At 45.5% G+C, this 20,901-nt stretch overlaps 1 long non-coding RNA gene across 1 annotated transcript in view; it reads left to right on the top strand.

The window, feature by feature from the left end:
* Positions 1–20,901, top strand: part of LOC138258700 (uncharacterized) — a 38,778-nt gene that overhangs the window by 12,034 nt on the left and 5,843 nt on the right. The window contains exon 2 of the long non-coding RNA XR_011198510.1: positions 9,440–9,506. This is a non-coding gene — a long non-coding RNA (uncharacterized lncRNA). The remainder of the gene's footprint in view (positions 1–9,439; positions 9,507–20,901) is intronic.

Genomic DNA, 20,901 nt, shown 5'->3' on the forward strand with positions numbered 1-20,901 from the left:
GTGTACTGAAGAGTTGGTGTCTGTGGTCCAATATTGATACCTGATGCCCACTTTGAGGATTTTACCCCACAGAGTTGCTTGGAATTCCCTGCCTCCCTCCCATAGCCTCAATTTGTCTGTGGTTACCATAGACTAGTGTCAGACCCCTTTGTGAGGGTGCTCAGACAGGGCGTTTGTGATGTGCAGGTGTTTTTTATGTGACAGCTCGTCCCCCTCGTTAAGTCAGAAGGCTAATCCTGCCAACACTTAGCTTCCCTTTGTCTCACTGTCTTGGAGCAACACAAAGAGAAACTGCAAACTACACCTAGTCATGTGACCCACAATACAGGCAGCAGACACCAAATTGTTGACAAGAAAATGCCATCTTTCTAAAAGTGGCATTTTCGTAATTGTGATAAAAAATCTGATTCATTATTAAAGAGGGCTTTGAATTACATTTCTTTAGACACCAAGCTTAAACTCTCTACCTGCTCCCAGTTGGAAGTTATGGTTTATTAAATGTAAAAATCCAATTTTGCTATTGGGAGAGGTAAGCCTTGCAGCAGTGAAAAACTAATTTAGGAGTAATGCAATGTCAGGCCTGAGACATGTTTAGAAGGGCTACTTAAGTGGGTGGCACCATCAGTGTTGTTGGCCCACTAGTAGCTTGTAGTTTATAGTTCCTTGGTGCATGTGGTACCACTCTACTAAGGACTTACAAGTAAATTATATGAGCCAGTTGGGTATTCTCCAATTCCACTATCTTTTAAGGAGAGAGCACAGGCACTTTAGCAGTGATTAGCAGTGATAGAGTGATCAGAGTCCTAAGGCCAGCAAAACAAAATCAGCAAAAATAGGAGGGGTAGAGTTGAGGGGCGTAGCCTGACCACTGACCGTAATGGCCGCTCGGTCGTGAAGCTCCAGGTAATTCTGCCCTATATCCTCTATAATCAAAGGCCACATGGACAACACGGGCCCGAGAACAACATGAGCTGCTATCTTATACTGCAGGGGACCTGCTGATGCTGCCATCACCATGTAGGACGGGGGTTCCCTGCTGTGGTGCGGCATGCCGACTACTGCGGCCTGACACTGCCCTCGGAGGCCCTGTGGCAACAGGGGCCACGGGTGAGCCTGAGGGCGGGACAGCAGCGGCCTGAGCTGAGCAGACCATGGAAGGTGTGCCTCAAGATCCCTGTTGACTGAATTTGGAGGTGCAGTGAACTGCACAACACATCCTGGGAGTGCAAGCCCCACCCACCCTGGGTCTACTCGTCTGTCCAGGTCTGTTGCTGTAGGCAGGTAGTTTGGGCCTGGGCTGCCTGTTGGCACCGGCCTGGGTGGATGCCGCTCCCAGGGTCCGACCCGCTGCGGGTTGTGTCTCCGCCCGGCGGCCCCTGAGTGGGTGCTTGCAGATCGTCCTTTACCTGGTCTGATGGGGGTGCCGCCAGGACCTTAAATTCCTGGATTCAACATGGCAAGCATTGATTCCAGGACTTGACCTGATGTAGCGCCTCCCTGTAAGGCCTCGCATCGGGGACTATCCTCTAGCCCGGACCACATTTTTAGTGGTGAGTTATTGGCCCCTTCATTTCCCTTCTTGGACTACAAGGGAGCCAGCTTTCCCTGTTGCTTCACGTCGGCCTGCCGTGCTGCCTACGTGGTGGAACTCACTGCAGCTGACTCCATTACGCTGGTTATCTTCCGGATTACTACTTACCTACTGAAGTGCTGCATTCTTGCCAATCCTAAACCTACAAGACTCAGAGCACATAGCACTTGCTCCGTCTCACTGTAAAGCTGCTTGCAACGCTCAGCGCATAATATTTGGCATAGACAACCGCGCCACTATCTGGCGTGCCTGCACAGCGTCGCAACATGGGACGGGATGACCCCAGACAGAAGCAACTGTTGTTTGACACTAGCAGGATCCCCAAGAAGGTCCTATGGACAGGCCTGCATCTATGAACTCGGAACCTGGTGCCCCTCCCCCAGATGGCACAACGGAGATTATGGCTGAGCTCTGGGCAGGATTCCAGGCCATAGATTCCCACTTTGACACCCTGGATGCGAGACGGGACCGTATGAATGAACGTATAGACCGCCAGGCTGCTACAATAGATGGAAGAGTGCATCTGATTTCAGAGGTGAAAGATGGATGTGCTGACACCCAAAAACGCTGAAAGTGGTGGCATCCAAAAATGAAGACCTGGAGGCACGGTCACATCGCAATAATGTTTGCATTACAGGGGTAGCGGAAACAACGAACACTGGCATACAAAAATAGCTTTGTAGAAAAGCTCCTCGTGGAACTATTTGTTAGGGAGGCCTTCACCAGCACCTTTGTTGTGGAGAATGCCCATAGAACGCTGGGCCAGCGCACCGTCCCGGTTTTCCCATGCATCTCATAATTGCTAGACTTCTAAACGTTCGAGACCAGGATACTAATCTGCGGTTGACCAGTGAAAAGGAGCCCTTACGGTATCAGAATATGTCAATTTCCGTATTCCCAGACTTCACACAGCTGGTCCAAGATGTGTGTCACAAATATGCAGATGTTAAGGCAATACTTCAGAAAAATAACATTTGATTTGCAACATTGTACCCAGCACTATTACGCATTGAACTGGAGGGCAAGCATCACTTCCTCACCTCTCCTGCTGAGGCTGCATCCTTCTGCAAACTACGCCAGCTTGGGAGGTCTCCATGAGGTCGGCGGAGCTCTGTGGACTCTGCCCCAACATTGCCGCCTCTGTCGCAGGATGCCTGAACTTCGAATGGAGGCCGTTCGACACAATGCATGTTTTGGGACCGGGCTGATGACACCGCCCTATGGTAATAGATGACTATTTAATACATTGGCTGCTCTTATTCATTGCCTTTACCACTCTTCAGCTTTGGCACCTCCCCCACCTCTGGAGCATTGCCGCAACCCCATTGTGTATGCCGATATAGTTGCTTGTTTGGGGATTTTGTTGTTTTTTGGGATTTGCTGGGGACTGTATTCAGTGGTGTGGGTGGGGAGATTTGGGTTACATTGTTTATGTTATGTATTATCACAGTGACTATCACCCCTTCCACGCTGCGGTCCTATCAGGCTGTCTAACTCACCTAGCTAGTCCAAATTCCTCATCATCACTATATTATTATCATTATATTAGAAAACGCACCTATCTCCTCGGCCTGACCACTCGTATGCTGCACAGTGGCGCCAACACAGATACTTTGCATGTTACAGCTGCTATTCCCATGAGGTATCTATATTGGTCCACAAGAATATCCCTTTTGAATGCTAAGCTGTTGATTCTGATACTGAGGGCGATACTTATTGGTACTAGGAGCTCTGGTGGGTTTCCCGGTTTTATTAGCTAACATTTATGCTCCAAATGTTGATTCCCCAGAATGTTTCTCTACCCTTCAGATTCAATTGGACCACATGGTGGCGGACCATATTCTCCTAGGTGGAGATTTTAATATTGCTTGCGATGCCTTGTTGGACACAACAGGCTCCATTGGGGTAACCAAGCCACACTCTCTTTACTTACTAACGGACATCATAGGCACATTCCAACTTTCAGATGTGTGGCGCACCAGACACCGACATGTCTTGGATTTTACATTTTACTCGTCACTGCATAAGACATGGACACGCATTGACCACTGGTACTTCCCTCCTCTGTACTTCTGAGGCTAACTGATATTTTCTATCTTTCCTGCACTTTGTTGGACCACTCTCCTGTTGTGGCCAGACTCAGAATACCTTCTACCACTCCGTTGTCTCTAGTTGGCAGAGGTATACACCCTTTGTCCAAGTAAGGACCACAATACTAGTCAGGGCAAGGCAGAACACAATCCAAATTATCCTGTGCCCACCCTCTGGTACCTTGGCACTGAGCAGCCAGGCTTAACTTAGAAGGCAATGTGTAAAGTATTTGTGCAATAAATCATACAGTAACACAGTGAAGACACCACAAAAATATACCACACAGTTTTAGAAAAATAGATAATGGGGGTCATTCTGACTTTGACGGGCGGCGGAGGCCGCCCGCCAAAGTCCCGCCGGCAGAATACCGCTGCGCGGTCAAAAGACCGCCGCGGTAATTCTGAGTTTCCCGCTGGGCTGGCGGGCGACCGCCAGAAGGCCGCCCGCCAGCCCAGCGGGAAACCCCCTTCCATGAGGATGCCGGCTCCGAATGGAGCCGGCGGAGTGGAAGGGGTGCGACGGGTGCAGTTGTACCCGTCGCGATTTTCAGTGTCTGCTTAGCAGACACTGAAAATCTTGGTGGGGCCCTGTTAGGGGGCCCCACAACACCCGTTACCGCCAGCCAGGTTCTGGCGGTCAAAACCGCCAGAACCAGGCTGGCGGTAAGGGGGTCGGAATCCCCATGGCGGCGCTGCTTGCAGCGCCGCCATGGAGGATTCCCTTGGGCAGCGGGAAACCGGCGGGACACCGCCGGTTTCCCGTTTCTGACCGCGGCTGTACCGCCGCGGTCAGAATGCCCATGGGAGCACTGCCAGCCTGTTGGCGATGCTCCCGCGGTCATTGGCCCTGGCGGTCCATGACCGCCAGGGTCAGAATGACCCCCAATATTTATCTGAATAAAATAAGGTAAAAATGACAAAAATCCAATAAGCACAAGTTGAAATATCACTTTTAAAAGTTTTAAAAGAGTCTCAATCCTTAGGAATTAAACAGTTGTTTCTTTGTTACACACAGTACCTGGGACGCGTCAAAAATAACGATGCACGGAGACCACAGAGGAGGAGATGCGCAGAAAAATAAGGTGTTGCGTTGGATTTTCCAGCTTGTCACGGACGAGTCGTTTTTTTCCGCGCTGCAAGGTATGCATCGTTTTTCAGCACACAGTCTTGGTTCCTCACTGCGATGCAGGAATATTGTGATGCTGAGGGATAATGCATTGAAAATCCTTGACGCTGGAGGGAGGAGCAGGTGCTGTGGCGACCTAGTAGGTGATGCGTCAAATTTTCCATCTCAAGACAGGCACTGCATCGAGTTTCCGCTCAGGAAGTCGGTGCTGCGTCATTCCGGTCAGTTGTGCGGTGATTTCTCAGCCGCAATGCAGGCTTTGCGTTGATTTCTGCAGGTGTTTTTGATGCACAAGGAGTTCCTTGAAGAGGTGAAATTTTTGTTGGCCCTGAGACTTCAGAAACAGAAGGCAAGCTCAATCCAAACCCCTGGAGAGCACTTTTGGGGAGGGCAGAGTCCTTCTAGCAAAGTCAGAGGCCAGCCAGACAGCAGGACAACAACAGGGCTGCAGTCCTTTGTGTGAGAGCAGGCCACTGGCCTTTGAAATGTAATTGTGAGGCCTTCCACCCTTCCAGCCCAGGGAGACCCATTCAGTATGCAGATGTGACTGAGTGTCCTGTGTTTGTGGTTGTCTGGGTGAAATGCACAAGGGAGCTGTGAACCAGCACAGACCAGTCGTGGCTTGGAGACAGGCTGTAAGGCACAGATGGTATTAAGTGCGGAGAAATGCCCACTTTCTAAAAGTGGCATTTCTAAAATAGTAATATTAAATCCAACCTCATCAATACACAGGATTTTCTATTACCATTCTGGCCATACTAGATATGACCTGGTTACTCCTTCCATATCTGAATCTACGACTCAAAAGTATATGATAGCAGTACTTATGTGGGTGACACAATCAATGCTGCAGGCCCTCTAGTAGCATTTAATTCACAGGCCCTGGGCACATGTAGTGCACTTTACTAGGGACTTACAAGTAAATCAAATATGCAAATTGGGAATGAACTAGTGTGACCATGTTTAAGGGAGAGAGCAAATGCATTTTAGCACTGGTTAGCAGTGGTAAAGTGTGCAGAGTTCTAAAACCAGCAAAAACAGTGTCAGAAAAGTAGAGGGAGGCAGGCAAAAAGTTGGCGGATGACCACCCTAGGGCTTTTAGGCCTAAAAGCCTACATAAGAGGTGTCTGTATAGCCAAAGATGCTGGCATGCTCCGAGCTATTCAGGCGGATCTTGCCAGAGTGGAGAAGCATCTTACTGATATTGATAACCAGACCCGCTTGCTGGCCTAAAACACATCCATGCTTGTGCAATCAGTGTTGTTGCAGACGTTTCATGCCCTGGCTGTGCGAGAGATTGCTCACCTTGGTAAATATGCTACGGCTTGCCGGTACGGGGAGATACCTGGACGAACACCAGCTCACCTCTTGCGCCCCCCGTATCATGCCTCGTACATTATAGCCTTCTGCCGTGAGGACAGCACCCAGATTAGGACCAATACTGCCATTGTCTCTCAATTCATGGCATACTACTGTCGTTTGTATACCTCTGGGGTTGATTGGCCAGCTGCTGATCTTGCGAGTTACCTGTCAGACATTGCCATGGTGTGACTGGATAGCAGCCAACAACAGTTCTTTGCCGCCCCTATTACTTGCAACGAGATATCCAAAGCCATAGATTCCTGTCTCTGCATCTGCTAGAAGTATACTTGAAATCTCTGCAGCTGGGAACTCTTCCCCCTACCCTTCGGGAGGCTGTGATTACATTACTGTTGAATCCTGGCAAGCCATCTTATCTCTGCGCCTCATACAGGCCACTGTAGCTGTTAAACCATGATAATAAGATATTAGCCAAGATTGCCGCCACCTGCCTTGCTCTCCTCATGGACAAAATCATTTCCCCTATGCAATCTGGGTTTGTTCCTCATAGTTCAACAGCGATTAACCTATGCACCATTTTTCAGGTGTTTAGTCAGACCTCTCCAGACCAAGTGCTAGTGCTCTTGGATGCTGAAAAAGCATTTGATTCTCTCAAATGGACCTTCCTCCATGCCACCCTAACAAAGCTGGGAATTCTAAAAGGGTTCAGAGACTTAATTAGGCTGCTTTATACAGCCCCTACTGCAAAACTGTGCATAAACGACAACCTCTCAGAATCCTTTTCCCTCACGCTTGGCACCCGTCAGGGGTGCCTGCTAACTCTATTGCTGTTTATTATAGCTTTGGATCCCCTAGAGTGCTATTTCCAGGAACGCCACTTAGATCGAGGATTAAGATTTCATCAAGGCCCTCTTTTAGCTTGCTTATACGCCAGTGACATCCTGTTTGTCCATCACCTATCACCAGCCTTCCTCCCCTGATAAGGGAGGTGATACATCCTCTGGTCTGTCCATAAACTGGAGCAAAATCAGAATTGTTTCCTCTAACCGATGCAACTACTCCCTACTCCCTTGACTATCCACTGCAATGGTGTGAAGACCCACTAAAATATCTTGCCATTTATCTGCATAGAAATAGGGCTGAGGTGGTCCGTTTAAATTACAGCCCAGCGATTGACAAACTTACATCCCAGCTAGAGTGCTGGATTTAACCCCCTCCTTTCCGTGGTTGGTAGAGTAGCTATTATTAAAATGGTGGTCCTTCCCAGCTTTTTATATTCATTTTTCAACATTCCGATTGCGCTGTACAATAGCTTTTTTGATACTCTTGGTAACCTGCTTAGAAGACTCATATGGGCTGGCCAGCGCCCCCGGTACGCTGTGACATGTTGACTCTTCCATATGAACTGGGAGGATTTTCAGTGCCTGACTTTCGTCTCTGTTATTTAGTAGCCCAGGCACACTTTGCCCATTTTTGGTACCACCCAGATGCCCGACTTCAATATCTTAAACCTGAGCATGCACAGTCTTTTCCCTTTTCCCTTTCCGTGCTTTTGCCACATGGCTTCCCCAGGATCTCAGCTGAAATCCAGACACTTTTGACTACATGCTGGGCAAGGTTCAAGCTGCTCCGATATCTAGGCCATGACACGCTGCATTTCCCCCACCTTCCCCTATCAGGGAACCCATGGTTTCCACTCACACTGGAGCGGCAAACCCAGTAAATATTTGCCGCCTATCACCTTCACACAATGGGTGACCTCTTTAGTGAGGCCACACTGAAAACTGTTGCCACGTTGAATGAGGGACACAATGCAACGCACCTAGATAGTTTTATTCTACATCGCATATATAGTGCCCTATGTACTACATTGCCTAATTACCCACATGAACCAATCGAATTCCCTCCACTCTCTATTTCTTGTGGCCCTTGCGCACATCTGATTTCTCAACTCTACAGCACCTCGCACATGTTAAGGTCCATGGGGACAGAGAAATCCAGATCCACATGACAGCGCAACTTGGAGCATCCTCTGTCAGATAAACAATGGTACTATTGCTGCACACAGCCTAAACGTATCTCCAACAATCAGAGGCATAAACTATTGCACTACAAATGCCTCCACCGCGCTTATGTAACTCTGCAGGGGCTCGCCAAATTAGACCCCTCCCAATCGCACTCTTGTCCAAAATGTTCTTCATAGAGCGCTGACTTTGCTCATTTAGCCTGGACCTGCCCCTCAATCTGCGCATTCTGAGACTCAGTGCATACCATCCTGACACAAATTACAGGACACCTGCCCACTCTTAGCCCATTTCTGCCATTGTTGGTCTATGTTAAGCCATTGCCTCTGCCTGTCCAGCGTTTTGTCTTATTTGTCTTACACCTTGCGATGTGACAGATCGCACTCCACTGGGGCAGCAGTACAACCCCTACCAAGTCTGCATTGCTGCGTGACATGTCTTATTGTAACACCACAAGTGAAACTTATGCGGTGCTACAGCTGCCATCCTCCCGACCCAAAGACATATGGCAACCACTTCAAAATTATCTCTTGACCCTGCCTCCCTAACAAACTGAAGATTCGAGTGAGATTGACTCATTTCACCAGCACACTGACACCTCAGCCCTTCCCCTCTGTAGGGCCTATGCAGATAGTTCTCCAGAGGAGTTGGGTGATTAATGCCTCTGTTTTTTCCTACTGTTTTTCTCTGTGTTGTGTCTATCCTCCATACTGCAGCTACCTACTGCATTCCCATCCCTCTATGCTCTATTCCCCCTAATTTATCTCTACTAGCTATCGAATTGTTGGCAGCACATTTGCAGATCTGGACTATGGTGATGTTCCTATTATGAGCTAACTGGTAATTGTTACCTATGTTTGTAATGTTCTTTAGATTTGTTATACTGCAAAAAATCAAAATACAGTTTTTGTTTAAAAAAAAAAGCAAAAATGGGAGGGGTGAGGTTTGGGAGAAGACCACCCTAAGGCTCGCAGGTCCAGCACCTGTATATTGGCTTACAGTACATCCTGCTATTTTAGCACAGAAGTCTACAAAAACAGTGCTAAGGCACCTCTGCTTACCTGAACACCCATTACTAAGGACCCAACACACAGTTCTGTTAGTGACCCTTGATTCTGCCATCACACTACAATGTTTGATAGAATAATCATTAGAAAGTATTCACAGTGAAGGTGCTGTTAGCAATGTAAAAAAATGCACTGCGACCTTTATGAAGGGAGGGCGAACCTAGCTAACCAGTGTGTCTTAGTGTTTTTATTATCATTTAGCTTTTCTGCTTTTGTTGCAGGATGAAAAGGGCCAAATCGTTAACTGTGCTGAATATAGACAGCAGTACAGCTACCCATCCTCTACAGGTGAGCACCAGGTTTTTTGTGGGTACTTGGCATATGGGGACTTATCTATTCCTCAGGTGAAGATCAGCAGCTCAGCTGCTGCATGTAAGTGCTGGTGGGAGTGGGTATGTATGCAGCCTTTGACAATGACTTTGATTTTTTATGAGTGAGTATGTTAATTAATGGGGATCAACAGCTTTGCTTTCATTGTGCATCCACTAGCTCCCTGTTCCCATTTTCCCTTATACCTGGCATGTACATACCCATGAAAAGTGTTAAAGGCTCTTTTCATTCTTTTATTTTTTTGGCATGTGTGGCAGGAAGGAAGAACCTTTCAGCATCTGTTTGGTTTTGTGTTGGGTGGGTAAAAGTGGCATTCTACAATAGACATGCTTGATAATTTAGTATTTGGTGAGGTCCCTGTTTTTGTCTCAGTAAAAAGTATTGATATAATAATTAAGTTGGCTTTCGAAGGTGGGATGGGGCAAATTGGACAAGCCAACGTATGGAGGTAGAACAGCATTATTTGTGTTTCTGTGTGGAACATGCTTTGGAAGTAGACTCAGTGAGTGCTAGACCTACTGACTGTATTGCATATTTGCAAAGCATGGCCTGCGAAAGACAAATGGCAACAGACAATCACTGAAGATGAAAAGGTACTAGCTTATATAAGGAACCTTGTGTGAAAGACATCATTTGTATAGCACATGCATGTATGAACATCTAGGTGCAAAATATTGGTCATAAATTGCACCCAGTATTTTTGGGACCAGTAAAGATTTTAAGAACTGACCCCTGTACTAATAGGTATTTTTTAATTACACAGTTGGAGGCCATCACAGAGATGGCCGCATGCTGGGCCAGCAGATCAGGAATTATCAGGTCCACAAACTCCAGACCCAATAATTCCAGGCTCAGAGACCTCAGGCACTTTCTTCCATAAGGGGCTGTGTGGTCCACTGGCAGCCGTTACACCTTGCCCCCACCTACTTGCATATCAGACGTTACCCTATCTAAAGTAAAAGGAGGACTACCCTTATGCTATCCCCCACCCCTTTCACTCTCTCCCCTGGGGGATAGAAAAAGTCCCCAACCACTTACCACCTGATCCAAGCAGGTGGTTAATGGCTGTGAATTTAGACCTGTTGTTTCCCCGTAAGGGGAAATATTTGCAATTGGGCGCTGTATTCTAGGGCCCACATGTTATTCTCTATTCCTTTCTATTCCTGAGATAAGCAACTTGGAATCCCCATTATCTTAGGGGTTGGTCCCAGCCAGTATTGTATATCCCAACCTCAGTATCTTCCCACAGAGATAATGGAGAACTTGTAGTGGCAAACTTGATGTCCTCTAGAGAGTTCTCCTAGGAACTATTGGCTGTGGTAGCCCACAAATGTACGTAGTCAAATAATAGTTGAGAGTGTATCCTAGTGAAGGATTCTGTCTACATATCCCAGAAAATTCAAGGAATTTAAAAATGATCCTGCAGGACTTTAAGGCTATAGAGGATTGGAGTTTCATGAGGCTACATTCCTTTAGACACAAAAACTCCATTCTCGAGAATGTCAGAAATTAGGTTGACCTACAAGTGCATCCCTACGGTTGTAGAGGTGTTGCAGTTCTCTTTAACTTGTACCCAAGTGTCACCCTGTTGTGCAGAAAGGTTTTCTAGTGTGGCGCACCACAACAAATTGCACTACGTAGGTCACATTGCTTTGGATTTATTATGGTATAAGGTGATAAATGGTTCTGTTGTTTAGGTTCTCATTATTTTAATGAGGCTACTGGATTTGGGCTACAGAATCAGATGGATTGTGGATACAGAGTACGATTCCACACCATATGACACCTATCAGCCTAATCCAGGTTCTCTGGCTAACTATCAGAACCTCATCTCTGGCCGAGATGATTGTGGCAACCGGGTGCATGACAAAGACTCCTCAGGGGAATCGTGCTCAATCGGATCCTATCCCTTTCTCTCAGCTACCAAAGTCTCACATAGGCAATGACAACAGAGGCAGAATATAGTTCAATAAGAATTTATTGAAGTAACTTCATCTTGAATAAAATAGCGTGTGTTGCAGTAACTAGTATGATAAAACACAATAAACGCAAGCATGTGACTAAAAGAGAGGAACACAAATACAGTCCTACCATACTGTCAAATAGGAGTGAACTATAGCCCTCCTTCCTACACGATTCTTGAGCACAGCATAATAAGCCTAATCTGCCCTTCAGATTTACCCCTGTAAGAACATCATCCCTCATACCTGGAGAATGAAGCCTGTAGTCCTCCAATAGATTTCCAAAAACACGGTTATCACAACCATTTCCACCTTTAATTAGATCACAATAATAATGATCTGATGACCAGTTGAAGAGGCCTGACTGGTTTGTTCTCTAGGTTCCCCATACTCTGTGTTTATGACTCTTGATTTAGAGAGGTAGTATGGGGACCAGAACCTCCCCTATCTCTCTCTATGTGTAAAAAGCAGAAGAAGTAGCAACTGCAAAATGCCACCTATTATAGCCAAAGTAATCAAAAATCCCCCGAAAACACTTGAAACTATTGAGTGTAGGGCTGAAGGTGTTAAGTCAAATATGGAGGAGAAGGTGTGAATGAAACCAGAACCAACACCCTTAAAAACATGGGCGATTCCAGTAGTACTAGACGCATTAAATATTCATCCACAAGTTCACCAAAGTGTGTGGAAAATTTGTACTTAAAAGGGACTGAATCTCCGCCGATGACCTCACAACCTGAACACCTAGGTCTCACGTGCAGATGTAAGGACCACATGTTTTTGAAACAATAAAGCCTTTAGTCTGCTCAACTTGTCAAAATTCACATCAGCAGTAGCAATATGTGGACAAACGTCTGCTACTCCTTTTAGTTGCGTAGCGGGAAAAAGGACATTCCCGCAACATGTAACAATTTGGGAGACCAAAACGACATAAGCTATTCTGGCATGCATTTCACAACAGCTTTCACTGTTAAGGAGCACATAGCTCCTTAACAGTGAGAGCACCTGGATGTAGGTCTAATCAAGGTGACTGGGACACCCTTCAGATAACAAGCATAGCTGTTTACAAACCATCGAATGGCTCACAGAAGTCTCGCATTCACTACCCGCTAAGAAAGACTTCTTTCATGCCATTGAAACATTTGTACGAGAAGGGAAGCTCTCACACATCGTATATGTAACTATCTCCCAGCCTTTCATATCTGCCCACTGGAATGTGTTTCAAATAGGACATGAATTTAAGTGTTGAAATGGACAGATTTATAAACCCATGTATTAACCATTCAGCAGATGGTATTTCAGCCACAGTGAAAGGCAACGTTTCTAATTTCTCAATATTCTCAATATTTCTCAATATTTAACATGACGTATGTTGCTTCCCTCTTAGCTATTATTTTTTTTGTCGCGTTGAATTAAATGTTGAAAAAATATCCCTTGCGCCCACATGTTGCCAGGGAATGCGACCTGCTTTCAGTGTTTGTAACGTCCAACCTAACTGCATAATGGATCTTAGCTGACTTTGTCCATGTTGCGAAAATGGCACATCACTCTGTACTATGTAAATTGCAGAGGGCACAATATTGTTTAAGGAGTATATTCGGTCGGACAAGGCATTAATCCCTTTATCTACAACAGCTAATGCTTTCTGTAACTTTCCTGATCTATTTGCCTTAACCGGGCGGCCGCTTCTTGTTGGGAAAGTTTCCAAATTCCTGTATATGTTGCATGTAAGAAGCATTTTCTGCATTGTCTTCTGCGGCCTAACAGTAAATCCTGTAAATCTGTTTATTGGACAGGAGACTAAGATGTTCTTTGACAGCATCCAGTGAGGAACCCTTCAGCCATTGCTGGCACAGTTTTCCTATGCTATATGTTGACACTATACCTGAGTGTTCCGTGGACACATAGGGAGGGTCCAGCCTATTTGTTCTAAAAAAAACAAAGTTTAGAAAACGTGTGTGGCACCCATTGGTGTCTACAGGCCATAATAACCACCCACCAGGACGTGAAAATGATGTGTTAAATGTTCCATTCGGGATCCATTCATCGAGCTAATCTTCAGACGCATTTATATACTTTTGCCATTTCGAAAATTTTGCAGGGGCAGGAATACTGGACGCATTCAGTTCCTTTATGTTTGTGAAGCCTAAACAACTTGTTTGCTGTATGGTTTCATTAAAAAATATAATTTGAACAGGAATCACGCATGCTCTAAATAAAGTTTCCTTTCCTCTTATTTGCCAACGTTCAGTTCCCCACACACTTTTTTAAGTCAGTCGACTTCAACCAGTACTCATAGCCTTCTATAGCCAATCAGGAAACAAAGAAATCAGAATAGGTTAATTTTGTATCTGTCAATAAAACATGTTTACTTTCCATTACTGGCAATTTGAAATAATATGACTCAGTATTCTTAACACTGTGCCCAGAAAAATATGCAAACTTTTCAGTATATGTTTTGGAACTGCCTACTGGTGGAGTCGGGCAGTGTTCCCACTGTGTGTATTTAAAGATAGTCTTTGGGGTACTTGCTCTGTGAATCAAATAATGTCCATAGTAATTGTAACAGAACATAGCTCCATAATTTCCTCTAAACTTATACACATCTTCATTTTCAAATATTGTATAATGTTGTAGATCAGACATCATAGCATCAACAGTTTTCACATCCCAAACTTCAGAAACCACTCCGGGTGTAATTACATCATTCATAGAAAGTTTGAATGCATATGGTATTTGAATGACCTCCATTGGCCCATGTATATCAAATAATACTTTATCCCAAACATTTCCATTAGGAATTGGTATGGCTGAAATGTTCACTAGGGACAAGTCTCTGTGAATGTTGTGTGATGAAAAATGTAATGTTAAAACCTCATCCACCAGTTCAGCTGTAGAGCGTTCAGGAAGGTAATGACCGTGCATAAGAAAAAAGAAAACAATGACAACCCCAGTTCATAGGAAGAAAGCAAGTATAGTTAATGAAAGCCATAGATAGCTCCAGGGAATGAAATAGTTATTTTTGAGCCAAATTATCAGCTTACGTGCTCTTGACAGTTCTGTTACAGTAGAGGCAGATGAGTCAGTGAATGTGTCATTAACGTCGACAAAGTAAACAGAATCAGTTTGTGCAAAAACTGGAGTTGTGTTTTGAAGAGGAGAACTTGCAGAAGACTACTTCAGTGGTTCATAGTAGACTATGCCATCCGTTTGTGTAGAATTTGAATAAAATTGTTCATTATCACCAGTAATTATTGTGGAAGTTGTTGTTAGTGGAACCAATGAGAGCTCATTTTCCACCCTCCCCAAGCTTGGAGAGGTATCAGCGTTGCTGTTGAAGACTTGTAGGGGAACATCCTGGTCTGTAGTGGGAGGGATTGAGGTACTACCCGGGAGTCCCTTAGGTCGGCCACATGGTGTAGCTTGTCATTGTCAATGGAGACAAAGCGATTTTCTTTAGAACCAGGCAGCGGTGGTAACATGACAGTCCTGGTACCGTGTATTCCCAGGACTGGAACTGGTTCATGATAAGAGGGACCAAATTCCTTTTTCACAGCAATCTTTTCACTCACTAGAACCCCAAGTTTCGGAATGCAGCCAGTAGATGTTACTGCTACATCCCTAATTCCAGAGGAGGCAGCACTGGCAGATGCGTTGTCATCACGGAACTATTGTAAGTCCTGCAAGACAGTGACACGTTTATTTATGTCAAAGGGTGTAGCTGCCGCCTCTGCGCCAGGACCATCAAGATCTGGAACATAAGTTTTTGTTCTGAACAAACATTCCTATGAAGTACTTCCCCCCCAGGGACCTTCTGGGCAGATTAAGTGCTCTCTGAACTCCATAGAGGTGTGTGAGCCAACTATGACCGTGCCTAATACTCTGGTTGTTAAGGACTGCTTTAAATCTAGGTTTTGTCGCTCCACTACACTATTTCCCTTGGGATGAAATGGCTTTGAGTGATGCAGTTGCACCCCTAATGAAGCCATGGCGTCCCTGAAAGCCCTTGAGGCAAAAGCAGGGCCCTGGTCCGAGTGGAAAGCCGCAACAGCATATGTGCTGATAAAGACTTGCAAATCTTTAATAACAGTTCGAGCGTCAGCCGAGCGTTGTGGCCAAACCCATAGAAATCTGGAGCATGAATCAACAGCAACTAGGATGTATTTGTATGCACTGTCTGGTATCAGGGGACCACAATGGTCCAAGTACACACGTTGTAATGGTTTGGTGGAAATTAAGAGGGGTGTCTGCGATGGGCGTTTGACGGTGGATACTTTAATTTGCTGGCAGATGTCACAACAAAGGACATACTGCTTGGTCTGCTTGTAGAGACCTGCCCACCAACAATGTGCTTGTAAGAGTGAAATTATAGCCACCAAACCTGCATGGGTAGAAGCAACTCTCTCATGCACTGCTTTTGTTAACTCAGGTCTTAGGTCTTTATTGGGAATCACACAATCTCCACACTTGGTATTGTTACTTGTGCTGTAAAAATGCCTGCCATATGGTAGGAATATTTAGCAGGATATGCTCTAGGTAAGGGCGTGCCGTCAGCCAAAGCTTTCATAGCTGCCAGTGTTTCATCATCCACTTTTAATTTAGAACGAGTTACTTCAGCAACAGAAGCTAGAGCTACTGGTGATTTGGCTGCTTCATCAGCCAAAGTGTTGCCTTCAACATGTATTCCACCACACTTTGTCCTAGTGTGTGTACAACAGGGACATTAGTTAGTGTTTCTTTCAGCTCCACTACTTTCCCCCACAGAAGTCTGTCTTTAATAGTATTGCATTTTGAATCTCTGAACACATTTTGGTGCCAGTAATGCAGATATTCATTGAAGGACTGGACACATTAGTACAAATCACAGACAAAGTCACGTCATCTGCTCAGGATCCGTATGTTCCAGTGCCATCACCAGAGCCTTGAGCGCTGCAAGTTGTGCAATGAAGTCCCCTAGAGTTTGCGCGTAAGTATTTTGTGGATGGAACTTGCCATCCTTCATGTATCTACTCACGACTGCACAAGCGTTGAAGTTTTAATGTTAGGGGCCTATTGCTGGTTGGGCTGAACCATCATTGTACAAGATTGTGTGATATTGTTCAATAGGCAATGTATTTGCTGGAGCTGGATACTCAAGTTCATATTGTAAGAATTCTTGGGTCTGCAATTTGGAGTCAAAAACAAAATCAACATCAGTGGCTGACAGAGACGCTGCCCATTAAATCCAATGTGGATGTAGTGCTTTAGCGTTTGGAACGCTCGCTTTGGTAACAGCCTCAAGGGCTGGAATGGGGGACACAACAATAATGCGCTTCCCCTGGGCCAGTGGTCTCTCTTTAAGGACCGCCATCTGGACAGCAGTGAGAATCTTCTCAGTGGGAGCAATGCGTTGTTCAGCTGTGGAGTATAAGTGTGATTTGAAGCAATCAAGACTGTCTCACCCTCACTGATTGTCACATAGGTGAAACCAATGGCACCAGCAATTACTCTGATTACCAATTTTTTTTATTGCCCCTTGTATGTAAGTGTTTTGCTTTAAGCATGTCGTTTTGCAATGCTCTAAGGATGCGTGTATGTTCGACTGTCCCGAATTTGCTGATAGTCGTCCTGATTAAGTCATATGATGGTTTAATGCATTGTGTATAATCTGGGATACATGTTCTTACAAAATTTAAAAAGCCCAATACTGATTGTAGCTTTTTTATTGTGTTCGGTGGTTGTAATTGTGCGCATTTTTCTAATAATTTGGGCGCAAGGCTCTTGCCTTCATCCGGCAGTTCGAATCCCAGAAACAGGACACCAAAGTAGGCTATTTTAGGTTTTTTTAAGTTGAATTTTTAGTCTATTTCGGCAAATCCTACAACAATGCGGGCTACCCGTCTTAAATGTTGCATAAGGTCGTCATCTGTGAGATAGATGTCATCCACATATGACAACGCCTCAGGGTCTGTGTTGTGTAAAATAGATGTTACACGAGCTGAGAACGATCCTGGACTGTTCTTGCAGCCTTGTGGGTGTCAGCAGAATTTTTTTTGAGAGCCTAGAGCACTGAAACTTGTTAAGTTTCTACTTTAAGGCACTATGATTTGGCAGAAAAACCCGTTGGATATGTCCAGGGTCGTCTGGTATTTTTTGCGCTCTATGTTGTTCGAGTGCTGTGCTGTGTCCATTTTGATTGCAAAAGTGCATGTGTGACTGTTTAAATGTCTATAGTCCAAGACTATTCGATATGAATGGTCGAGTTTAGCGACTGGAAATAGTGGATTAATCATTGATGAATTTGAGGATTCAAGTACATCCTGGTACTCTAAGTGGTTGAGGATTTCCCTCACAGGTGCTTTTGCATCATATTTTATTGGATATTGAGTAAGGATTCTATTGGTATTAAGTGATAGAGGGAATCTTTGTCCCACCCTCCATGATTGTGTATGTAATGCAGGTGTTGCGCCACTGCCCAATCAATGCCATACATTTCACCAAGCTTTCTGGGAACACGGGGCAAGAAGGACTTTTCAATACGTCCTCTCCATAAGGGAGATCGCGTATACAGGCGGCCAGTCTTTTTCAGCCAGCAAAATATCATAAATGGAGACGGCGCGGTCCCTAAACATGGTGCCTATCATACGTTCAATGTCTCCCTCTAACTGAATAGTTACTTTATACAACCTGTTGGGTGCAGAGACACTCATGCCCGCAGTCTCAACTTGCAAGAAGTCATCAGTTGCTTTCACCTCCAGATGCTTTTGAAGATCCTGGCGAACTATTGTGACCTCTTCAACACTGTCTAACAGTGCTAGTGCCCACTTCCTGTTCTTCAGTAAAGCCCTCTTCTTGAGTGGCATGTCAGATCGTAACTGCTGTCACTTTTTTCTTTTTAAATTGGGGTTTTTGTTGGTGAAGTTTCTCTTCTTAACTGAAACTTCAGACGAGCGTTGTGAGTCCTTTCTCGGTTTTACGTACTCAGTTCGCTGCTCTGACCGCCCACCTCCCTCACTGTATTTTTCCAGTGAGTCCTGAAAGGAACGAGATCGGCGTGTATCAGTATATTGATAACTGTCAGGCATTTTTATGTTATCTCCATTTCTAAGATTATGGCTGTTTTGTGGGGTTTCCGCATATGGAGATTATCCCCTTTCTTTTTTAGGTGTTTGTTGTTTTTTATCCCAGCGTTTTTTGTAACCTTCAGGCACTTGCTTGGTAGTGTCTTTTAGATCTACCTTGAAATTGTGGTTTGATCGGTCTGGCCCCCAGACTATCTCAACCAATACTAGAGTAGGTCTCAGCGATAATCTTGGGCAGCTCACTTTCTTGATCCTATACAGGAACATCCCGGAGCCACATGTGCACTGCTAGTGCAACTGCTTCCCCTTTAAGGTTACTTAATATAATTGAGGATACTGTGGCAAACTTCCCATTAATTGTATCCCCAAATCCAGGGCAGGGGCAGCCCTGTATTCATCTTGAATTTGTTATAACACCTCCGGAAGATTAGCAAGCGTTGGTGTCCCCTGTGCAGTGGTATAGAGTGTGGCAAATACCATGCCCCATGTATTGCAGTTATCAACTGTGGGAACCATCCTGAATGGCAAGCACATAGTGAGAATTCTATGTTTATCCTGAGATCCTGTATGTGGGAAAACTGCTTCCAGCACATTTATTCTTTGAGCTAACAAAAATGAAATGTACAGTAGCAGGGTAATGCCTGGCGTAACTGTATGTATGGGGCAACATGTGCTGGGTTTGTATTTAATGTTTGCAAAACAAACTGTACTAGCAGTCTGCATATTGTTGTGAGCTCTATACATAGGCGGCGGACCTCAGATAATTGACGGTTGATGCATCAGGCTGTGGTGTATATATGGCCAATAAAGGCCAGATTGGGCCATTATTGCTCAGAGGACTTAGGGCCAGATGTATGAAAACTGGGGTCTGCGAATCGCAAAATGCGTTTTTTAAGAAATCGCTATTTCCGAGTCGCAATTGGCCATGTAACAAAATTGCGATTCGGAATTAGCGATTTCTTAAAAATCGCTATTTGTGTTTTGCGAGGCCCATTTACCGAATCGCAATTTGCATTCTCGCAATTTGCGATTTTTTTGTGATTCGGTAAAAAATCGCAAAATGCGAGAAAGTTCGAGAATGCACACCTGGAGGAGCCTGATGACATCACCAGAAGGAAATGAGTCATCCCAGGCAGTTTCAGGTGCCACACCCAAACCAGCATCCTGAGTGAGAGCAGCCCAGCCACATTGAGCAGCACCCTGAAGGAGCAGCATCACCTGAGCCACAATGGAGCCCCAAGGTACAGCACAGGAGAAGCAGGAGAGGAAGCGCAAACTCAAGTTCAGTGAACAGGAGCTGGAGGTATTAACAGAAGAGGTGGTGAGGAGCCATGACCGCCTGTTTGGCAAATCATCCCTCCAGGTGCCTGAGAGTGAGAAGAGAAGACTATGACTTGAGATCCAAGGTAAAATCTGCGCTATTGGAGTGGCACAGCGCTCCATTGAGGAGATCAAGAAACGCTGGTATGACCTGTGGTCCCGGGCAAAGGAGAGGGTGGCAAGAAGACTTGCAGAGGCCAGGGGCACAGGAGGAGGACCACCAACCGAGCCACCTGCCACACCACTGGAGGACCTGGTGGAATCGACACTCCTACCGGAAGCAGTGACAGGGGTCACAGATATAGACACCTCAGCTCAACCGAGTACCAGCCAAGGTAAGTGCAATGTTGTCGTGTGAACCCAATATGTGCATGCATAAAAGCCCCCTAGGAAATAGCATGTAATGTGAAGTAGCGTGTGAAGTAGTCCACTCCACATCTTAGTAGCAGCACAACAATGCATTATGGGAGTTGTGGTCCACAAACTAGTACAGACAGTAGCATGACAATGTAAGCAAGCCTAGTGACACCCAAGGTAACACAACACACACTACACCATGTAGAGCAGTACCTATAGCTTTATTGCCATTTCTGGACAGATAATGTAACATACAGAACTGACATGCTGCATATTGTTGTTGCAGGTGGGCCTGGCTCAGCAGCCACAGAAATTCCGTGTGTAGGGGAGACGGACACACAGCAGACCTCTGACACCAACACCAGTGGGTCCGTCAATGTCTCCACTGTGCGCCGCAGGCCCAGGCCATTGCCACTTCCAGACCTCAGTGGTGACTCCGATGTGCAGCAGGAGGGGCCAAGCACACCATCTGCACCCGATAGGCGCAGCCAGATACCAGAGGACAGGGGTCATTCAGCACATCGCAGAAGTGCCACAGTGTCCCAGCAGCAACCGCAGGAGGCAGCTGAGAGTATATCCTTGTTCGGTGGACTTGAGGCTGCTATGTTGCAGCAACAGCACCTGCAAAACAGGACAATTTTGAGTCTGGACAGG

This window comes from Pleurodeles waltl, chromosome 9 (assembly GCF_031143425.1).
Source record: "Pleurodeles waltl isolate 20211129_DDA chromosome 9, aPleWal1.hap1.20221129, whole genome shotgun sequence".
Classification (NCBI taxonomy): domain Eukaryota; kingdom Metazoa; phylum Chordata; class Amphibia; order Caudata; family Salamandridae; genus Pleurodeles; species Pleurodeles waltl.